The sequence below is a fragment of the Rhinichthys klamathensis genome, unplaced genomic scaffold (assembly GCF_029890125.1).
Source record: "Rhinichthys klamathensis goyatoka isolate OS25496 unplaced genomic scaffold, OSU_Roscu_1.1 h1tg000033l_1, whole genome shotgun sequence".
NCBI classification, from domain to species: Eukaryota; Metazoa; Chordata; class Actinopteri; order Cypriniformes; family Leuciscidae; genus Rhinichthys; species Rhinichthys klamathensis.
Window position 1 is genome coordinate 2184478 of NW_026606582.1, and position 9438 is coordinate 2193915.

Consider the following 9438-nt stretch of genomic DNA (forward strand, 5'->3'; position numbering starts at 1 on the left):
TCTCAGCCAATGAGCAATTTTCTTTTTCTTTTTTTTTTGCCAGAGCCCTTTCATGAGATCTCTCATACCTTTTACGAACTTGCATATGTGTATCACATCCTGTGAACTGGTCAGTAGCGTACGAGGGGAAAAAAAGCTCTTCTGACATTTGCCAGCTTTCCTTTCAGGCATGGCATTAAGGCTAAAACATCAACTCAGGGTAGCTCCAGTATGGGGTTAGAATTGTTGCATTATTCCAAATAAACAAGATTGAGATTGACAAATAAAATTGTCAAATAAATAGATTATAGGATCCACAAATAAATGTAGGGTTTCACAATAATTTTTAATGATTTATGAGGATTAAATATTACAAATGTGTTTTATGTCACAAACACAACGCATCTGTGGATCTGTGGGTGTTTTAATCACACAAACACCACTTCAGCTCAGTTTGAATGAAGCGCCCATAGAATAGAGTTCCTTTCAGGGGTGCAAAATTATTCTTCCCTCCCCCCGAGTGTAAAGCAAAAAGATGATTGGCTGGAGCGAGAATGTGCTATGATTGGTCAGGCCAATGAGGCTGTTATCTGATTGGCTTGAGTAAACAGTGGGTGGAGTCCACTTATTTGTGGATTTGTCTGCCTAGAAGTGTAGTGATACACAAATACACAAATGAATGCAGGCAGAGTTGTGTTTGTGACATAAAACACAATTGTAAATATTTTTTTTTTTTGCAAATCTCTTTTTATTTATATGTGAATTTTATCAATCTTTTCTGAAACTCTTTACATTTATTTATGGATCCTAATCTATTTATTTGTGAATTTGATAATTTTTTTTGTGAATCTCAATCCATTTATTTGGAATAATGCAGGGGTCCAGACTGCGACCAAATAGTCGTATTTTGCAACCTTTTTATCTGCCGGCGCTACTACATTTAGTTAGAGATCGCACTGATGCCACCATGCCACCGCTATTGAAGAACGCCCTCCACGTGAACCGGTGTCTGACAAACTATCCAATCACAGCAATCGATATTGACCGGCGACAGCCTATGACGTCACTACTAGTGCGACCCGGAAGTATAAAAGTATAAAAATTCAACTCATCAGCTCATTAACCCATGTGATTATGAGCTGATGAGTTGAATCAGGTGTGTTTGATTAGGGAGACAGAGAAAACGTGCAGTGTTGGTGGGTCGCCAGGACAGGTTTGGGAACCACTGGCCTAGAGAACATGTCATCCACTTCCGTCTGCAGGGACTGTTCAGCAGGCATACCCGAGGCATGGCTAACGACGCAGTGTCTCGTTCCCTGTTCTCAGTGCCAATTATGGCTCGTGACAAAAACGTCAGAACTGGCAGTTTCAACCTGAGATGCCAAGAACACACTCCCCCTTCGGGTCACATACAGGCTGTCAGTGACATTATTCTCTACGGTCACTGCCCAAGCTATAAGCCTCAAAGTGGCCTCGGAACAACAGAAGGCCTACCTAGGCCGCTCAAAGACTTAGAACCAACAGCTTCCATGGAAGGGTTCATTTAAGGGAATATGGACAGGGGGTCCGAAAGAAGTCCCGTCCAGTCTCTTTCTGAGGGGAACATAAAGTCAACCCCACATGCCACCAGGAAGGCTGACCTGGTCAAATTTACTGACCTAGTCTTGCCAACAACCTGTCTGTTTCTTGAACATAGTCTCTCACAATATCCAATAGGGAAAAACAATTGCAATTAATAGCAGTAGTTCACTCACAAAGCGGATCATATATGGGCATCCTGGAGCGTAGAACTCAGCATAGTGCTTGTTAACCCTTGCAAACGAGGGGAGTAACTCTACTCGATCCTGGATCTACACAGTGCTTCAAAGCCCTGTGGAGGCTGGGCACTCCAAAGGGACCCTAATGAGGGGAGCGCCTCCAGCTCTAGGGCTGATCTAACAGGGAGGCCTCATGAGAGTCATTCGACCTTCCGACCAGACTTATGGAGATCCTCAGATAGATTCTGGAACACTATGCTCCAGTGTTAATTTTGGCAGCAAATTCTGATTTAGTCTTAGTCTTAGTCTTTTGAATAACACACCATTTAGTTTTAGTCATATTTTAGTCATCTGAAATCTTTTAGTCTTAGTCTAGTCTTAGTCGACTAAATATAATAAGAGTTTTAGTCTTAGTCTAGTTTTTGTAGACCAAATTTAGTCGACTAAATCTACAGTGGACTTAGTTGACTTGACTAAATGTTTCTCCAAAATTTCCAGTCATTGGAAGTATCCATCAGTCTGTTATGGAATGGTATTAAGATTTGAATATGCAATACAGACACAGATTTAACAGTTGTAATACAAAACATGTATTTTATTCTTAATGTCAAAAACACTCACCGTGGCTTTTTCACAAAAGATAATCTCACATAAAATAAGCATACAGCCTGCTCTCCCAGAAAAATATACTTGCTCCCTGAAAAAGATATGCATTCTCCCTGAATGATATGCAATGCATATGACATTCTTTCACGATGAAGTACAATACTATTGAAATATAGTAACTCTGAACTGTGCAAAATCAAAAACTTTAAGAAAAATAAAGAGCAATTCTTAAAAATAATAAAACTATTGTTTGTAATGCCATTGCACAAGGTATCTAAATACAGATAATTCACTACTGTAAATGTTCACGTACCTCAAGAGAAGTTAAATAACTAGGCTACAATGCCTTACAATGCATTGCTACTCTGTGCAAAATCAACAAGATTTGAACAGAACAGATTAGTGCAATTCTCAAATGTAGAATAAAAGATGTATTGGCTGTAATGCCATTGCACACAAAATAAAATATTCTTCTGTTAATAATTAAAAGTAGTATCAATGAGCTCAACTCAAGACAAGTGAATTACATGCTAAGCTGTGATTTCATTATTGCATGGAACAACAAAATCAGTAACTTTCAAGTTGTGCATATACTACTACAGGAAATGCTGTAAATAGCAGTGAATACAAGTTCTATTTGTTTCTGTTCATTTTAAGGAAAGCACTTCGCTCCAATGTGACCCTTCCTCTGTTGCGCCGTCCTCTTGTGAGGTCACCTGTGATGCTGAATACCCTCTCTGCAAAAGCTTGAGAAGCTGGTATAGCCAACAAGTCTAATGCGAAAGGTTTTAAACTGTGATAAAAACTGTCACTCTTTTCCAGCCAGAAGTCCGTCCCTGTGTCCTCAGTGATGGGATGTGAAAGTTCTTCCTTGTACTTGATAATCTGCTGCCTGATGCTGGTTGTGGAGGTTTTCTGTTTAGGCCTTGTGGTGCGGCATTTTGAGAGGAACCTAAACACCGGCTGCTTTGAGGATGGTGCTGCTTCCTCAATAACCTCTTCTTCTGCATCATCTTCAGACTGGTCCTCCTGGAAAGTGCATTTGACCACATAGTCTTCTGCCTGTTTCAGCAGTTCCTGGATATTTCCATCAGCCACATCAACATTAACAAGGATTTCACAGACAGTTGGGTTGACAAAGCATGCAGCTGCTGCAAGTGCTGAGAACTTTTCATCAGTTGAATCCAAGAGGCAAGCAAAACGCTGGTTCAGATTTGATCTCATTTTCTCTGCAAGAGTGGCGAGGTCTCTGTACCGAGTGTTCTGTGCAAAGTCAGTTAGGTGGCTCAGCAGATCAAAGAGGGCAGGAACCACTAGAGACATAGATGTGGTGTCACTCTGGAGGGTTTTAGTGTGTTCCGCAAAAGGCAGCAGTAGGTCATGCAATGATGAAAGCTTTTGCCACTCACTAGTAAGCAAACTGTCCCATCCCATGTCATTTGTGATTTGACAGACTGAATCTTTGACTGTGAGGAGTCGTGCGACCATGTTGAATGTGCTTGACCAGCGTGTGGGGCAGTCATTTACAACAATAACACCACACTGGTCCAATAACCTCTGTGTTGCAACTGAGGACTTGCGAAAGAGCTTCACCACAAACCTTGCTTTATCGAGGACTCTTTTTACAGTTGTCTCTTTCTGCAACAGGTGGACCACAAGTTGTATGGTATGCACCACGCACGGGGTCCGGTCCATTTCAACATGATGGTACCTATAACAAGAAGAAAAGACAACCAGATAAGTCTAAACCTAATAAAGTGGCTGGTGTGTGTCTGTATACTGTATATATGTAGTGTGATGCAGGGGGAAAATCATTCATGTTATAATCGACTGTCATGTAAAAGAATAAACCAAACATGGCTCACCGCTGTTCATCAATTTCAGAGTCACTTTCCATAGTGGACCCAGGGGAGTCGTCCTCAGAGCTGGTTTCTTCTGCTGTGGTGTTTTTAAAGGCTGCCACCATGTTACTCCCATTGTCCGTTATTACTGTCAGGATCTTCTCCTTTGGTATGGCCCACTCTTGCATACATTTGTCCACACATGCCTTAATAGACTGTGCAGTGTGTGGGTGAGCTACTTGTTCAAGGGCCAACAATATGTGTACAGGTTTACTTTGTTCAACACAAAAGTAGCATGTGCTTATAGCAAGGAATGAGGCTGTCAGTCCTTTTTTTGTCCACAAATCAAGGCCAATGGATACTCTCCGTGCAGCACCCAGTCTCTCTTTGAATTTTTGTCTTTCATGTTCATACTGTGTTTCAATCAAATTGCTCATTTTAGTTTTCTTTGGAACTGTTAGTCTCCTATCCACTATCTCCATCATTAGCACAAAGTCCTCATCTTCAATTGTTGTGAGTGGTAAACCTGTGCGTCCAATCCATCTAGCTATGGCCTGCTCCTTGGTCTGTTGTTCCTTCGATTCAGTTTTGTACTTTGAAGAACTAAGGAAAGCTGTAGAGATGGCCTGCTGCTGGGTTGCACTAGCAGTACTAGCTTTATTTCCACTTGGCCCATGGTCATTTTTGTCATCAGACATCTTCTTTATCTGTGAGGGTGAAAAGGGGAATCAAGTTGTGATTTTTTTTCTTTTTTGCCCAATCTCCTCAGATCTCTCTCTATCTCTCTTTCTTTCTCTCTCTCACACACACACACACACACACACACACACACACACACCTTTGTCCAGTCATATACATTACAACACCACAACATCTACTATAATAGTACACATTTGATTTAATTTGAGGACATTTAATATTTATACTCATATTAATTCAGCGAGACAATCGTCTAATCAATACAGTTCAGAGGTGGTTTCCTTTAGCTTATATTTTATTCCAAGTTTAGCGGAAACACGGTGGTTTATCTGATAAAATAAACTTAGCGTGTCTGCTTACCTTCGCATGTATTTCTGGATGAGTCGTCTGTAAATGTCGCTTCAAGTTGGTGGTGTTTTTCCCAGCGATTTTTGCTCCACACGGTTTACACGCGGACTTGTTGTCCTTGTTGTCATATGTGAAGTGTGACCAGACGTCAATTCTGCGTTTTCGTCCTAGACCTAGCTCTGACATTTCTATTGTTCATGAAAAACGTTAGCGTGTTGGTAACGAGGAAAGCCAACTGAAATCAGCCAAACCTGTGTAACTAAGTCCAAGACTGTGCAACTAAACACTACTAAATATAATGTAATTAAACAACCTAACTGTTGTGAAAACGTTCTGCAAACTCAACTCGTCTTTTGTTCTCCTCCCGTGTAAACTCCTGCATTTGCCGCGGCTTTTTAAAATGGCTGCTGCTTCTGCATAGATCAACCTACCCTCAAAGATTCGCTCTGATTGGATTTCTTCCCATTTGTCCCACAAAAAGAGTAGTTATGATTGGATCTCTTCTCCATTCGTCCCTCCCTAATATTTTCGTCTCGTTTTTATTCGTTGACTAAAGTGTCAGTTATATTTCGTCACATTTTTCGTCATCATATCTGACTTTTTATTTAGTTTTTATTTAGTTTTCGTCTGTGAAAAAGGTTCGTTGACGAATAATTTTCGTCATAGTCTTCGTCAACGAAATTAACACTGCTATGCTCAACCTGATAAGTACTGACCAGGCTCTGGCTAAAATCAGGGAGGCTCCATGGGGCCTGTAACTGTGCGCTACTGGGGTATTGAGGAGGCCTACTGTAAGGCCTACAGCTTCGAAAATTAACGGGCGTCAGCCCGGTCAGTGCTTTGGCTCGAAGAGAGCATACTCAACCATCCAAAGTGGGAGGGAGTCACTAATCTATCTCTACCTGAGCCTGGGTGGTGAAGGGTGATAACATACGAGCTATGGGTAGCAAAGTACTCCAATTAATGACCCTAACAAGGGGAGCAATATCAGCATGACCCTGAAGGATTTATAAGGGTCATTTTACAAGACAGATATTATATTTCTTTACTAAACCCAAGGGAATGGAGGCATCAGAAAGGGGCTAACGACATTCAACCTTTTGACTTTAATTCTTATACTCAAGGGGCTCAGAAGAATTTATTTATTTTTTTACTTAAGGCCTTACTGCCAGCTACCACACTCGATGCTGTAAAGGGCGGACACCTGAGCACACTGCTTCTTACTCTCTAGAGAGAAAGACCTGACAACGCCTATAGATATCTGCATGGAAGGCTTTTTGAAGGTAGCCTGCTACCTATGCTGCTTTCTACCCTGTTACACCACTACCATTTACACCTAATGCAAAAGGCGGGCCTTGGCAGACGACTCTTGAGTAAGAGGAGGCTAGTACTAGGATTTACAGGAATACAATCTCCTGCTGGTCTAAGGAACCTACACTCAGATACTGAGAGGCTCGAGGCGAGAATGTTTAGCAGACCGCCACCAAAAATCCTAGATATTAAGCTTAAGCCAAATATTATGTCTGAAGTTCAGAGCTATAATCTCAAAACGACTCTCAAAAGTGAGAGGAGAACTACTGCTCTAGTATAAGGTGGCTATCAAGGTGGCCTGACGAGGGCCAACGCTTGATTCTGTAGTTTTATCTGGAGCTTGACAGAGCGGTGGCCTCAGTAGAAAAACTCCTGATAGGGAGGAAGCCATCTCACGCAGAACTGTCTGTTTGATGCAAGGATGAACGGTGGCCTGACTATAAATTTTTTGTATAATACGGCCAACCTGTTCACTACCACAGATTGGCACTACCCACTTTATAAACCTGATGACTCTAATCAGAGGAGGCCTATGGGAAAGGTATGCATAGCCTACCCATATATGGGAACTTCAGGGCCCTATTTCTACTCCTATAAACACCCTACCTAACACACCCCTTAATACTTTCTAACAGGGGACCGAGGTCTACTGCACAACCTTACTAAAACACTCTCGTAAAGGGAGGAGACCTACAGAGCTCAACCTGCTGCCCGTAGAGCGATGGCCTAAACGACATTCATAAAATGGAGGCCTATCACCATAAAAAGCTCGAAAGAGCGCACTTACTACCAAACCCGATGCCAGACCTACAGAAGGGTTCCAAATTGAAGGAATCACTCATCACAGGTCCAGCCTCAGGGCTGATGCAAGAAGCACCTGGGGTGTAGGAAGTGTGCAGATTCGGACCGCAGTGTTATGCAAGATTTAATGCAGCTGAGCGCGCCTTCACCTCTCTAAACTTTCCCCTCACCGTGTCAACGGAGGTGCCGAATAGTTCAGAAGGCGACACTGGTGCATCGAGAAGAAAAGCTTTCTTTCTCCCCAATGTCATCCAAGTTCAACCACAGATGCCCTTCCCTGGCCACCATCGCCGCCACCATGGTGGCCCGGAGAGCTAATCTGTAGTGCGGCACAGCTCGTTTTCACTGCGTCAGGGGAAAGACCCGGACCTTGGTCCAAATCTTTCAGCAGATCAGCGTGGTATGCTTGCAACACAGTCATTGTGTGCAAGGCATCACCAGCCAGACCCGCCATCACGTATGCTCTGCCTTTGAAGCGTGATGTATGTTTAAAAGGCAGGACCAGAGCACTTTGTGTCGATGCCTCTCCAACCGCGAAATAGTTCGCAAACCTCTCGTCAATTGAGGCATCAACACTACCCTGATGTTGAGGGGATGCGCGAACACGGGTATGTTTGCTCGCTGATGGCGATGGATGCGCTCTGAACACGAGTTCTTCCATGCCTTTTCGATCTATTGTATAGATCGGGCAGGAATGGAAGGCTCACGGGAGCTGGAGCGTTATGGCTGGAAAGAAACCGTTTGTAAAGTCTGCCATGAGCGGCTTCTTCCCTCACGCGCTCCTACGGCAGCAAAGCCTCGCTGAGCGCGTTCCATTACACTCACAACTCATCATACGTGGGGCAGGGTGGCTGTGAGGGTTCGGGTTGTAAATCCTCTTCACCCTCATCAGCCACCTCCTGCTTTCTTGGGCTGCCAGCAGAGCACTATGTCAGATCAGAGGATGCTAGTGACAACACATCCTCATCCGGCAGCTCAAACTTGCGAACCTCCAAGGGGCGTGAGAGATTAACACCTCTCTTAAACTCCTCCGCGAGCTCCCTCTGAAAACCCAAGATTCTAGTCTGTGCTCTACCTCAGCGCGAGCGGGACCTGAATCGCCTGGCACAGATGTCTGTCCCTCTTCCCTCGAGAAGAGGGCCAGATGAGAGCGGAGTTTGATTTCTTAGAGGAAAACTCACATTCTGCACAATCAGATCGCTCAAGAGCTGATCGTGTGTGCTCTTCGCCCAAACAGTAAACGCACAAGTTGTGTGTGTCATCTGGTGTCAGAAGCCTGAGACACGGATCCACACACTTCTTGAAACGCTTATCACTTGCCATAATTGCTCTTACCTTTTTCAGGTGATTGCAAATCAGACAAATTGGACAAATTGCAAATCACGATTGGATAGTTTTTCAGACACCGGTTTACGCGGAGGGGTTCCCAAATAGCGTCATCGACGCAGTGCGAGTTACCTTTCGAAAGGGAACTAACAATCGGCAAATGCTTTCATTTAAAGTTGCAGTCCGTATCTTTTCCTCTTTGTCGCCATCTCTCTGTTCGAAATCTGTAACTGCAGTGATTCGCAGAATTATCATCTTTACGTGGGTTGTAAATCGGCATGAAACAGCGCGGATGAACACAGTGCTTTGAGGCGAGTGCTGCTGTCAGTCACCGCGCTGTGTGGATAGCCTACTGTCATACAGAATCACAGATTCACTTTTTGAAAGTTTGACCAACATAAGAATTTTCATAAGAAAATGTCTTCTGAACAAGTAAGTAACATCCATTTTTGTTCTGACCAACTAAGGGGGAAAAGCATTCGACATGATAAGCTTCGTTAGATTTAATCAACGCGATTTACAGCAACCGTGCAAATTATAGCCTACTTTGTTCTCAAATTGTTCATGTTAACAACATCAGCATTGCGTGACTAATGTTAAATTTAATGTGTTTTATGGTTACCTGTGTAGTTCAGAATTCATATTCTCCATAATAGCAAAACGAGAAAGGCACAACAAAGGAAACTCCATAACTGTGTGAATTAAGAAAACGTACTGTTACACGATTGAACTATTGAAATGTCTTACTTGTTCAGCAGAAAAAAGCGTCT